Below are 14664 nucleotides of genomic sequence, written 5' to 3' on the forward strand. Positions count from 1 at the left end.
GGTGATGCCTTTTACGAATGGATGAATTTGTAAAGTGACCTCTTAGGAACCCTGTGGTTATACTTCCTAACAATGCAGATATAAAAGGCCCAAATCTCACTTTCCAATCAGTTTCAGAGGTCTGGCAGTATTGTTTCGAGAAACAGAAAATAATGTCTTGTCCATTCCAAAATAAATAGAACAAAAACGAAGCTCACTCATGGTTTAGTGCCCACGACATGTACAATAGCACAGTGCATACACAACCTTCAAGGCACCATCTATCAATGACATGGCCATCCAACAGAAGAGGCAAAACAACTGCAGGGAGCTATCTAAGGTCTCCTGCCATGATCCCAGTGCTGGGGGACAGCCAGCTCCTTAAATTACCTCCCCAAGTGACGTGGAATTTAAATTTCACTTCACTAGGAAACAGGAAATGTTTTTAATTGATTTAAATGAGCATTCCAAGTCCCAAACCAAATGATGTTTGGTAAATTTTTGTAGATAAGGGCAACATTGTCCTGTTTGAGTGTAGGACAAGAATATATACATGACGAAGAATTGGGAATGGAGGTGATGGGGCAGATAACTCTTTAGGATTTTAAATGGGAGCAAAGGTCTCAAAAAATGCTAATGGTGGGCTGGGGATGTGACTCAAGTAGTAGTGTGCTCGCCTGGCATGTGTGCGGCCCGGGTTCGATCCTCAGCACCACATACAAACAAAGAGGCTGTGTCTTCTGAAAACTAAAAAATAAATATTAAAAAGAAAATCCTCTCTCTCTCTCTCTCTCTCTCTCTCTCTAAAAAAAATTAAATGGTAATGGAAGTGAGTCTATGCTTTAGAAAGTCATTAAGATCCATTTGCTCTATCAGAAATCAGCAAAGATGTGATGTGTTAAGTTTGATAACCTATTGCTGAGATCGGTGAGAAACTGCACAGCTCTGAAGACCAGAGCCTGTATACCACAGGCAGGTATCAAGAATGTTGGACAATCTGAAGGGAAAGCTGGGTCTTGTCTCCAGGCATTCCAATAGATGTCACAAAGAATCAAAAACCAAATATGTAGCGGCAGGGGAAAGAAGAAACAAAGGAAACACTATATACATACTTGGCTGAGCTAATAATGCACATTTTATTGCTTATTATTCTCTGAAAATCTCTACATTTTTATTATTTGATTGATGCTTGTGCATGAGGCATACTCACCTCCTGGCGAGTTTAATGTCATTAAACTGACCTTGGGCCCCAGGTAGAAAATTCAGCAGTTAGGTTAAAAAGTGTTCTATAGTATATTTCATAATTATTGAATGTATTTCTAAGAATTATCAAAGAGTTAATTAACTAATCAGAAACCCCTTATTTCTAACAGAGAGTTAATTAACTAATCAGAAACCCCTTATTTCTAACAAGCTGCTAATTTATTCCAATTCTTCTTCAAAGATCAATTTATTTTTCCATGTATATACTAATTTATTCAATTTATTCAAGTCAGGCTTTCACTCCTTCTCTTTTGAATATTGCCTTTAACTGTTCAAAGTTGGCCTGAAGTTGAGCCTATACCTTATTGCCAGATAAAGAGTCCTGAAATTTTCATTTTATTTCTCCTGCTCAAACACTCTTTTCTGTGTGCACTCCAATTTTAACAGAATAATACTCAAATTCTTTGGTGTCTAATTTTTAAAATAGGCCAACATGCCAACATATCATGCAGTATATTAAGAGTCTACATTAAAGGAAAATGTAAAGCCAAGGTGCCTTCCATTCTGCTTGTAGCACATGAACTTGCTGAATTCAGATGGACTTTGCTCATTATCACATTCTGGGTGCTCAGTAGCTAATCCTTTCTAGACTTCACATCTCCTTTAGCTTATATCCCACCCTTTAGGTTTCATTGCAGATTCTGCTTTTTTCAATTTGTCCTTAATATTCCCTAGTGGAATTCCACAAAGATTAATATGGGACTGTAGGAAAATTTTGTACGAGCCAGCAATGGTATTCTTCCTTTACAACCTCTACAGTTTTCTCTTTCTTTATTTTTCTTTTTTTAATGGTGTTTAGATGTAGTTGGACACAATACCTTTATTTTATTTATGTATTTTATGTTGTGCTGAGGATCAAACCCAGGGCTTGATCATGCTAGATGAATGCTCTACCCCTGAGCCACAACCCCAGCCCTCTACAATTTTCTTTTGATATCTTAAACCCAGATGTTTGAATGAAGCCTCTATTAGGCTTCCTTTTATTTGCAATTTGTGTAGACTTGACTTGCTCATGTCCTGCGTGGGCGAGGAGGGTGGGTACCCCTAGGAGTGATGGGCTGGCTGTGCAATAAAAATTATAAAACTAATATATCAAGAAATTAAAGACAAACAGGCAAGAATATATGTAAAGCAGGGGCATGGCCAGTTGAGCCTACTAGAAGGGTCTAGCTTCTAACAAAGAAGAAGCCTGTGCCTGCTTTATTTATAGTGGTACAGATCAAAGGGTATCAGTATGTATAAGGTTTCCACGTGGGAGGAGTCTTTTCTTGGTGCTTGCTTCTTTAGGTGGCAGGGATGCCACAATAAACAGGTTATTTGGCTTTTGGCAGGCGACACCCATCTCCAGGAGGCTCTTTGATCCTAAGGCTGTGAGTTAGGACAGCATGATCCAGGCATTCTTGTTGTGGAGGTGGGGGTGGGGGTATTCCACACAGGAGTTTCTGAAAGAGTGTCCTCTCTCCTTAATAACTAGAATAAATATATATTTATATATAATTATATATTATATACATGGCCTCCAACAGACTTGGTCAAAGAAGATTCTTTATCTCAATACTCTTGAGTCTAGGAAATTTAGAATGTTACAATACTTGTGTTATGAGTTGGAATTTTTAAAGGAGTCATTTGACTGATGAGAAACCACTTGGAAATAAATTCAGTACTAATATATAGCTACTGTAAGTGAAGTGAAATCCACAACTATAAATACATAATAAAATACATACCTTCATTAATGCAATTAGGCATGTGCTGTTTAACAATGGAGATATGTTCTGAGATATAGAAGTATATCCCCAAATGGGAAAATATAACGAACTTGGAAGTGTACAGGTCATTTCACTTTCCTTTTGCTTAAAATATTAGTTGAAAAACACTGGTACCTGAATAGAGCATCAGGTTACATAACTAATTTGGGAGCAAAATCTACCATTGAGAATAAAAATTATGAGCTTACCTCATATCATTAAAAGCAAAGAGAAAAATCACTCCACACAAAGAAAAGCTGACCTATGTTCCCAGCCTGTTAGTATATTATTAATGTCATGATGCCATTGTCCTCTGGAACATTTGGTTGCTGTTTGCATTGTTATTATTGAGTCTTTATATAGCACATTCATCTTTTATTGGTTTTAAAAGGTCACTTGTGATCTAAGCATTTTCCAGGTTACCCTTCTTTTCTTTTCTTGAACTTGGTGATGGTGTTTGTTTGGTTTGTTGTACTCTGAAAGATTCCATGCTCTGAAAGATACTCTGGACACTGAGGATATATCCAGGATACCTGTCTTTAGAGCCTGCCTCTGTACCTGTGGGAAACATTAAAGATCCATGTGTCCTCATCTGGTTAGAACAAGGCTCCCATCCTCAGCATTCATCATCAGTCTCTGCAGATTTTTGTCCAAAGTAGATAGGTGAAAGAGGTAAATTGTGTCTGCCTCAAACTTCTCTCTCTATTGGAGAGAATAAACTTGCTCTTTTTCAGTAGGTAAAATAGACTGTCTCTAAAATTCATACACTGTTTTGCAATTATTTTTAAGGACTTGCACCTAAATGACTTAGATTGTCAATGTGTTCATAGCCACAATTATATTGATCTGTGCCACTCTTTGACCTGCTGCCTCAATTTTATCTGGTCATGCAGTTCAAGGGAGCTAGATTTTGAAAATTTTTATAAATTCTTTCCAAAAGTGATAGGGATCTGATTTCAGTATTGTGGCTTCTCATGGTTATATAGAATTTGAGTTTCCTGTGTACAGGAAAAATTGCAAGACAACTTATCTTTTCTTTCTACATTCTTCCAACTCTCCATTTACCACTTCTGGTCAACTTTGAATTCACCTCAGATCCATGCTAAGAATGGGATTAACCCTGAATCCTAACACAAGTAAACCCATGGCTATCACTTGGATAAATGTTCACCAAAAGCCTATGTCTTAAAGAATTGTGGTTATCAGCCTTTAGTGTTTCAGGGAGATGGTGGACCCTTTAGGAGGTGGGGCCTATTGGAGGGAAGTTAGGTCATTGGAGAAATGCCCTTGGAGGGTATATTGATACCCCAGACTTTTCTTGTCTCTCTTGGCTCTCTGGCAAACGTGCAGGAGTGCTTCATATTCCCACCATGATGGACTGCCTCACCTCAGGCCCAAAAGCCATGGGGCCATGCAACCATCTGAAACTGTGAGCCAAATAAAACTTTCCTTATTAATGAAGATTATCTCAGTTATTTGGTTACAGCATTGGAAAGCTGACAAACACCTATTAACATCAACTGATCCAGCTAATGCCCAAGATGATTCCACCTGGCAGTCCCTACATAAGATAGCACTCCTTTGTGTGCAAATCTGTTTGTATGAAAACAGAAGAACTCTAAATGTGTCACCATGACTCTTACCTGGCTATGCCTACTTCCCTCCTAAGAGGCCTCATATTTTAAGGCAGAAAGTAAGCCACTGGGCAGAGATTATTGTCTGGCTTATAGAGCTGAGTACTCCTGTCTGCATCAATAGGGAAACATTTTAACATTCAAGCTCTAGAAAGAGTTTGAAAATCAACTACCATCAAGACCTTTATCCCTAGCTTTAATCACCTTTTTCATTAGCCTGAGCCTGTGTAGTACCTTTTCCATTTCTATTATTCTCAACCAAGGACTTGTGTTTCCAAATCTTTGTTCTTTTGAGCCCCTAGCTATTTCTTCCCATTTTATTCCACTGAACTCTACCTCATACTCAATCTGTCCACCCCAGGCTCACAAGTCCTTGCCTGAAGTATGGCCATCTCTTTTTGATTAAGCCAGAGCTGCATCCTGTCTGCATTCCATCACTTCTAAGCAATTCCTTGTTCCTCTTTCTATAGGGGATTGTAGGCTGATTATTAAATCAGATTCTTGCATATACCCTGTTACTGAGATTTACTTCCCATTTGATCCCCAACTGGGGTAATTTTCAGATTTTTGAAAATATTCACACGACTTAAAGCTTTGACAGCACCACTAAACCTCACCATCTTCCACCCATGTCAAGATACAATCACAGTTACTTGCTTTTCCCCATTTCTTTCATCCATCTACTCCCATGGCCACACCCTAAAACCTGCCATCCCCCAAACTATCCCTTTTCTGATGCTTTATATTTCAGTACCTCATTCCTTACCCACTTTCTTTGGTGATGTTTGTCACTCATTGTCTTCTCTTCAGTTTTTGGGCATCTCCCTTTTTGCACACTCTATCAGCAATTCTCTGACCTTTCATCTTTTTTCTATTGAACCTAGACCTCTTCATCAATTCTACTTTTCCTGTAAATCCATTAGGCTTATCTCATTATATATTTCATTATATACTCCAGTTGGCAAATCTTGCTACCAAAACCCACAATTTAAAATATTTGGCATCCTACCTCTGGACTCTCATCAGATACTGAACATATAATTGGATGCTATTTTACCATCCAAGTGACATATATTATGTTAAAAACTGAACTTACTCTATCAAAATTTTTTTAAGCTTGAGTGAAGAAACAAATTGCTGTTTGTAAGATGTTTAAAATCATTATCTTTTTTGCATTTAAAAATGAAGAAATGTCATGCTATATTTGGCATGGTATCTTCTAGACCAGGAATGGAAAATATACTTCTTTTTCATGCCAATTTCAATTGCTTAGAGTACCAGTAACTCATTTGTATTGACTACTGAACACAAAATGCACAATTTGGTTAACAGGATTTGGACATTAGAGGATTAGAGAAGGTAGACTGTTTTCCAAGCAGTGCTTAGCTGATATGTATTCAACCATCAGGTTTCAGCTTAAACAGTATTTCCTCAAAGACAATTTATCTTGAAACTTGTTCTAGATCTTACCATGTGGTCCTTATCATAGCTCTTAATTAATATCCCTGACCTAATAGACTAACAGGTTCCTTAAGAGAACTTTTCTATCATGCTTACCATGGTATCCTATGCTTAAGTGTCTAGCAAATGCTTAATAAATATTTACTGAATAAGTTGCATGATTCTAACCTGCAAACCTGCTTTGCACATACATTTTCTAGCCCAAAGAAGCCATTTGTTGTCTCCCTTAGGACACCATATATCCCAATTTTCATTCCTGCCATTTGCTCAACACTTATAAATGAACCTTTATTAAAGACACTTCAGTGCCGTTTGTTAGACACTTCAATATTTTACATGTTTTCAATGTACATTGTACCAAAATTTCTATAAATAAATAAATTTGTACATAAAAGTAATACTTCCTCTTTCACATTGCCTCTCAGAAGGAGCAAATTCACATATTTTGTGGAAGTAACATTTATTAGTTAACTGTTGAGGACAAACCAATGGATCAATGATGACCTCTGGAACAATGATGCCCTCTGACAGGAACATCTGACATAGGTAGCCATTTGGCTAATATCTCCCTTCAGCTTTTTGGCTAAAGAAATGTACTTTGAGATTTTTTTTAAGGACCTTATTTGTTTCAATGTAATTTTCAGTGAATTACACATTGGCACTCACAAGACAGTTAGCTACAGGTCTCAAAAGTGTAAACACACCCAGGTCTAGGGCTAAATCTTATGTAGTCCACACCCAGTCCCGTCTATGTGAAGGGAGGGCATGGATGGGCCTGCTCAGGCTCCTCAGTAGACATGAGCTAGCCCTGGAAGGTGAGAACTTGATCTTTTTTACCCCCAGTGTAATATTATATTGGCAGAATTAAAACATCACTATTGAAAAATCCACAGGTACCAACACCAGCAGCCTTTGCCTTAATAAAAAGCCTCAGCTAACAATCCGGCGACATGGACAAGATGACATTTGCTTTTAAGAAAAAGTGAGCTTCAGAGAAGGAAGAAAGGCCTACCATCCTAACTCATGGCTTGTGGTGGATTAGCAACCTTCACTCCACCCCTCAAAGAAGCCAGCCTCCAGGGAAAAGCCCCTCACAGCAAAGACACATTGCAGGAGCCACCAACGCAGGCTAAACGTAACTTCGAAGAGCACACAACACCAAGGACTCCCCGTCCTTCCAAACCCACCAGGAACCCCAGGAAACAAATGTGGTTTTTGTCTCTAATTCCCACCATGCACTAAGGCACCAGAACTATTCCTAACCCCCCTCCAAGGAAATAGCAACCTGCAGGAAAGGCCAAGGAGGCCTCTGGGAGCTCCGTGCTGCCTGAAGGGAACACAGGGCAGGGCTGAAGGTCTGCGGGGTCCTCGTCGCACAGCCTCACTATAGAGTACAGGCAAAGACCCCTGGGGAAAGAGAAGGCCGTCAGAGCCAAGTTCCAGCATGACCAGCTGTGGCAGCTAGTGTAGCTGCCAGGGAGGCCAGAAGGACAGTAAGGGATCACCTTTTCCATCTAGGGACACCGCCGGCTTCCTCAAGGATGTCGGCATTCTATTGTTTGCTGGGGTAGAGGGACCTGTCCCCGGCCCCACTGCGAGGATGATGTGGAGAGTCTCCTTGGTCGCCCTGGCTGGGATCCTGCCCACACAGTGCACTTGGCTGTGTGCTGTCCCTGCATGTGGGCTGAGGGTGGGGGGCCTGCTCCTTGGAGTAACTGTCCACATCAGCATTGCAGTCACTGCACACGAGAGGGCCACTGGGTTCTGAAGGAGAGATGGGCCAGGTCAGAGCCACCCCCACAGAACAGGCCACCCACCTGCACCCAAGTGGGGTCCTGCCCCCGGCCTACAAATGCCCCCTCACCAAAGACCTTCACAGAAAAGGCTGGGCACATGCCACACCGTTAGTGGAGATGGGGTCCTTCTTGCTCACATGCCCCAGATTAAGCTAATCTTGTACTTAGAGAATGTAGTCACACTACTGTGATCAGAGGCAAAAAAAAAAAAAAAAATAGAAAAAAGAAAAACCCCAACAATTTAATTAGGTACCAGGCAGGGTTAAGAGTTTTCTGAACAATTAGAAATTTAACCTCAAAACAGCCCTGGTGAACAGATACTAAAACCCCCTATGTTGCTTATTATTCTGGAAAATTATTGCTCAGGTTTACTGTACCATAAATAGTAACTAAGAGACACACTCATCTAGAATTAAAAGGGCACCAGGCCAGAGCTTCCTGTTTATATACTAAATACCCAATTTAGGGAGTGCTAGACGGAAATGTAGGCATCTCCCCTCTTCATTTAGTGAGTGGGTCAACCCAGATCTTGATTTCAAAAAGGCACTGGTTTTCCTGGTGGAAGCATCACCTACCCATCTTAGGTGGACCAGGTATCCCAGTGGCTTTTTCTGACACTTTCCAGGGCTCTTTACTGTATCTAACACAGAGCTTGGGCTGCCTCTGCATGATGCTGTGGACGTAACCTCTGGGAAGAGGCCCGCATCTCTCAGACACACACCTGCAACAGACTCCCCAGGTTAGAAACTGCAGAGGAGGTCTTAGTGAGTTTGAGGAGCAGGACGGGTGGGGCTGCTGCTGCAGTCTCTCTATCAGTGTGAGTTACTACTGTGCCACCACGAAGCTGGCAATGGGCCTGTTTTCTAGTACCACTTTCCCAGCAAGCAGTCTTTGAGAATCTGCAACCATGTTAGAGGAGCAGCTCTCTCAGGCCCGGCCTTCAGCTCAGCAAGTGCTCACAATCTCCCACCAACTGAAACAGCGCCCCCTGCAGAGAGCTTTCCCTGTGAGTCTGGAATACAGAGCAGGTCTGGGCACTGCCGCTGCACTCGCATCCCTTGGTACCTTCATGGTGCCAGAGCCCCCACACAGATCCCAAAATCCAGGGATGCTCAAGTCCCTTGTATATAATAACACACCATTTGCACATAACCTGAATACACTGTCCCATGTAAGTCACCCTAGATTAAGCATTGTGACTAGTAAAATGTAACTTTGTGTGCACAGCTATTGGACTGTGTTTTGGGGGAATAATGACAAGGAAAAGAAGGCTGCATGTGCATGCACCTTCTCCGCCCTGGATATTTCTAGTGTGTAGAAGATCGAACCCACAGATACCAAGGGCCAACTGTGGAAGCAGGGCTTGGTTTCAGGGCCTGGGGTTTCCCTTCAGCTGTTTCTGACAGTGGTCCTACCTTATCCCAACTGGGAGGCTTACTGCTAAGCCCAGATGGTGACCTTCCGGAGAGACAGGATGTTGAAACCTCTGCAAAGCTTGCACAGACCAGGACTGAGCTGAACAACAGAGGCCTGGGCCAGCAGCTGCCTCGTTCACCTGATGCTCCCTCCCACCTAATGCCAGACACCTGAATAGGGAGCTAGAGGCCATCTCCACCTACGGAGGATAGTCACCTAGATAGAGCTCCATCTCACTGTGTCAGAGGCCTTACTGTTGCTCTCGATGTGCTTGTTGGCCCAATGGCCACCCTCAGTCCTGATTGAGGTTTCTCACCAGTCAGAAAGAGTCCCCTGAGAAGAGAGGTAGCTTGGAACATCTTGTGGCACAATAGTTTCATCTGCAAGGAGATAAGACAATGAAATATTCAGGATTGCGGTGACAACAGATGCAGATGCACATTCACTGTCAGGCCCCAAGCAGGATCCCCTGGCAACAGCCATCGAGGCTGCGCAGAGACCAGGAGTTGGTGAAGGTAGGAGGCCCTCCCAGACCCGAGCTGAACCTGAGCCCAGGTCAAAAGCATGTGAGACCACAAAAGACGGGGAAGAGTGACAGGAAGGGAGACAAAACTAATAAATCCACAGCACTGTGATGCTTCAGGGACAATCCACCTCCGTTTATGAGGAGGACATCAGCAGGAAGTTCTTTTTTTTTTTACTTGTCAATAGACCTTTAGTTTATCTATTTATGTGCTGTGCTGAGGATCAAACCCAGTGCCTCACTCATGCCAGGCAAGTGCACTACCACTGAGCCCAAGCCCCAGCCCCAAGGCAGTTCCATTTCAGGCTCTGCCCTGAGTATGAACCCAGTGTTTGCAGGACCAAGGCTTCATTTCTCCAGAACCACATTCCCAGAGGTCCTGGAGTTCCCAGAGCATGAGAGCTCTTGAAGAGTGTGGACCTGGCTTCTCCTGCCCTGGAAATGAACGGCCACCATGCTCACCTGTGTTGGTGACACTGTACTCCTCGCTCTTCTTCCTGGTTTGGTAGATGATGCACACCCACACCAGCGACATAAGAACAATGCTGCACACCACGGTAATGGTGAAGATGCCATGGTGGTCCTTCCTGCAGCCAGGCGTGGGCAAGATGCTCAGTTGGCTGTGAGCGTGCTCCGTGCCCAGCGTGTTGGACATCTCGCAGGTGTACTGGCCCGCGTCCTCCACCACCACGTTCTAGACCACCAGCAGCTGGTTGCCGGAGGTAAGGTGGTGCCTGTCGGTGAGGCTCAGGAGGCAGTTCCCCTTGAGCCAGGTGATGGGGGGGGGAGGGGCTGCCAGTCACTGCACTGGAGGGCCACCGTCTCCCCCACAGACACCACGAGGTCTTCCAAGGGTACCACCAAGGACGGGGTCTCTGCAAGAGATCAAGAGACAGCACACTCACTCTGGGGCCTCAGTGCTGTGGTCTGCTTGGTTCTCAAGACATGGCATAATCCTACCTGAGGGCTTCCACCAGCATGGCAAGCTTTTCAGAAGTTGGCTGATCTCTGGTCACAAAGGTTCCTGGTCCCAAACTGTGCTGTGTCCCTGTTCTTGACTAAGACCACACCCCTCCTGCATGCTCCTTGGTCACCAGTTGCTCAAGGTTCTGGCACTGCACTGGCCTTTAGTCTTTTTAAAGAGATAGGAGCCATGGTGGTGGGACACGCCTGTAATCCCAGCAGCTCAGGAGGCTGAGGCAGGAGGATTGCAAGTTCAAAACCAGCCTCAGCAATTTAGCAAGGCCCTAAGCAACTCAGTGAGACCCTGTCTCTAAATACAAAATAGGGCTGGGGATGAGGCTCAGTGGTTGAGTGCCCTGGGTTCAATCCACAGGACCCCAAACAATTTTTTTAAAAAGAGGAAAAAAATCCTAAAAGCAGCCCCAAATTTCAAACAGTAGCAACACCTTCCCGTAACCCCAGGGTTCACAGAGCAACTCCGCAGGCCTTCCCCTCAGTGCCATTTCAGACTCCTACACATGCACGCACACACACACCCCCCAGAGTATACCAAGGGTCTAACCTAAGACAGTCAGGGTGGCATTCGCTGACACAGAGCCTGCTGAGTTCTGGGCGGTGCAGCTGTAAATGCCCATGTTATCTATTTTCACATTAGTGATGAAAAACACGTCGTCGTCTGGCATGACATGCATGCGACACTCCCGAGCTGCAGGAAAATATGTGCCTCTGTCATTCTGCCAGGCAATCTGGGGGTTGGGGTGGCCGGTGGCCACACACTCAAGGGGAGCCATGGTGCCAGTCTGGATGGCAATGTCTCGGGGCATTTTGGTAAATGATGGCAGCACTGGAAAACACACACAAAGGGGGAGGTCAGGGGACAGCTGGCTGCAAATGCAGGGAACACCTCTGGGGCAGAGACCCCCAGTGTGCGAGGGCCACTGCTCAATACCTCCCCGCCCTGTGCCACCGCCAGCCCAGGACTGCTACAGCCACCTCAATCAAGAGCAGTAAGCTTCCCAGGGAAAGTGCCAGCCTCTCCCCACCACGGCCTGGCACTTCCTCCACCTGTCCACTCCATCTGGGGATGGAGTCCCAGGCTATGGCTGACATTCTGCCTACTGCACCTCATAGGAAATGGGTCACACAGGTGGGACACTGGGAGTCGGGGCCTGAGGCTTACCTGCCTTCACAAGCCACAAGGACAGAGCCTGGGAAACAGAAATACCTGCTCACTAAGCTGCAATCACAGAGGGAAGGTCCATGCATCCCCAGGGCAGCCTGAGGGCCATGCTGCTGAGCACACATAGGCAGAAGCACTGGGCTCACTGGCTCAGGTTCAGCAAGCAGTGGGACACCAGAGTCAGTGTCCAGCTGCATGGCAGGCATCACCACGCTTCCTGTCCAAGCTGCTCTGGTCAGCCAGGTACCATGGCCCTCCCCTGTCATCCTAGTGTCTCAGGAGCCTGAGGCAGGAGGATCATGTTCAAAGCCAGCCTCAGCAACTTAGTGAGGCCCTAAGCAACTCAGTGAGACCCTGTCTCTAAATAAAATATAGGAAAGGGCTGGGATGTGGGTAAGCACCCCGGGACCTCATTTACCTGGTGTAAATAACAAATGCCCTGGCAGAGAGTCACTTAGTTGCCTGAGTCTTGAGGTGGCAGTGTGGCCTCTCTAAGAATACACCAAGACAACCTGAGGGTGGTCAAGTTTGTTCTGTGTTCTGCGGGGCTGACTGAGCGCAGCCTGCTGGCACTTCTGATGAACTTCGAGCCAACTCTGTCACTGGCACTTTAATGATGAGAAAAATCTCCCCGGGTTCTCAGGGAGATGCCCACTCACACTCCTCCCGTCCCCCTCCAAAAATAGCAGCCCTGAAGAGAGCAGCTCTGACAAGCTGCTTTCTGAGTACAGGACCTCATCCCACCCTCCCCCACACTTGTCTTGCTCTCTGCTGTCTTGAGAGGTGGGGACCTGCCCCTGCCCAAGCTGGCCTGTGCTTCCACAGCTGTGCCACCCACTCAAGGGCACAGCTTCCCCAGGGTCTGGGATACGGGACCTAGAAACTAAATTGCGTGGTTCCAGAGAAGTTTAAGGCTCAGCTCTGCCACTCACCCTGCCTCCCAACAGTCACCCAAAGTCCAGGGAGAGGGTGCTTTAACCTGCAGAACCTGCCCTGGGCAAACCCAGGGTACAGTGCGGTCTGATCCCAGGTCAGCCTTCATCCTCTCCTAGGTGGGCAGCTAGCAGGGCGGGGTGCCTGGGAGAGACCAACGGGGGCACCTACCATTCACCATGAGCTGGGCCTTGTTAGAGTAGGTGGAGCCAAAGTGGTTGGTGATGACACACTGGTAGCAGCCCTCCTGGCCAAAGGTGACCCTGTGGAGGTGCAGGATGGTGGTGTACTCCATCACTTCCCCGTCCTGGGTGCGCACGTGCAGGAAGTTCTCCATGTTGGCATTGGCCAGAACCTCATTGTCCTTCTTCCAGGCAAAGGTCATGGGGGAGCTGCTGCTGCTGGCTGCTGAGCACGTGAACCAGATGTCCTTGCCTACCACAGCTGTTGTCGTCTCCGGCTGGGTGATGATCTGTGGCTTTGGGAAGTAGACTGGGGAAAGAAGGGCCACTATGAGGAGAGAGGGACCAGCTGCTGTCACGCTCGCACAAAACCAGGCCAGGGACACCAGGCCCCACCCAGGTGAGGCCATTTGCACGCCCCTGCACTAGAAATGGGCCACCAGCACTTGGTCACCCAGCCCTCCGGAAGCTTCCTAGAGGCCCACACCCACTGCACCTGTTGATACGGCTACACAAGAGGTGCCACTTGTTGTGGCTGCACAAAGGACTCTGGCACAATGGCTTACAGAACGTTGGGACTCCCAGAAATCTGAACTCCCTTAAAATGATGAAAGTACTGCAAAAAAATGGTCAAAATCAACGGTTCCAATTTCTGGAAAATCAAACACAATGATCCACAGGGTGTGGACTTAAGAAAATGGAGGCCTCTTGGAAAGAGATAGGAGCTCTCTGGTGTTATGAGTTACCCAAGTCCTACCTGCCTCCACCCCACTCTGTGACAGCCTTGAGACTCAGCAGCTAGCAACCATTGAGGGGACAGGTGGAGCTCCCCCAAAAGCCCCATCTGAGCAGTGGCACTGTGTGATCTGTCAGGCCAAGACCTAGAAAGCCCCACTCATGAAGAAGGCTCACCACAGGAAGCCCTGTCCCCAGGCATCTGATGAAAATAGTGGCCACTGTGTAACCATGCCACTGTCCAAGGTGACTGTGGCTGTCGGGGTGAACAGGACAGTTCACTGAAACTGAAGGAAAGTCAGGTGGAGGAGATAGCAGCAGCAGGCCCTGTGAGGTCCACCAGAGTCCTGGGAATCAGGAAGTGCACGCCCACGTGCAGGGTGGACACACACCCTGGAAAGACCTCAGGGGAGCCCTCATTTCTTGCCTGGGCTCCGATGGCAGGCACACACAAGCAGGAAGTGAGAGAACACGCCAGCACATACATACCCGGCCTGGGTGAAGGACCCAGGATTTGCTGATGGGCGTGACTTAAGGACTTCTGTGTCCAACTATTGGCTACACACTAGCAAGCCAAGCAGGAACTCAAGGGGTTGTGCAGAGCAGGCTCCACAACACTCATCTAGGAGAGGCCCTAAAGGAACGGCGATGGGCTAGCAAGCCCTGGGGGAGGACGGGAAGATCTGACTCTGGACTTGCCATGTCATTTTACTTTTTTTTTTTTTTTTTGGAACTGGGGATCGAACCCAGGGTCACTTGAACATGGAGCCCCATCCCCAGCCCTATTTTGTACTTTATTAAGAGACAAGGTCTCACTGAGTTGCTGAGGACCTCCGTTAAGTTGCTGAGGC

At 46.0% G+C, this 14664-nt stretch overlaps 1 pseudogene; it reads right to left on the bottom strand.

The window, feature by feature from the left end:
- Positions 1–7546: 7546 nt before the first annotated feature.
- The window catches only part of LOC143382348 (leucine-rich repeats and immunoglobulin-like domains protein 1), a 29917-nt pseudogene continuing 22799 nt past the window's right edge, over positions 7547–14664 (bottom strand).

Source organism: Callospermophilus lateralis, chromosome 16 (assembly GCF_048772815.1).
Source record: "Callospermophilus lateralis isolate mCalLat2 chromosome 16, mCalLat2.hap1, whole genome shotgun sequence".
Classification (NCBI taxonomy): Eukaryota; Metazoa; Chordata; class Mammalia; order Rodentia; family Sciuridae; genus Callospermophilus; species Callospermophilus lateralis.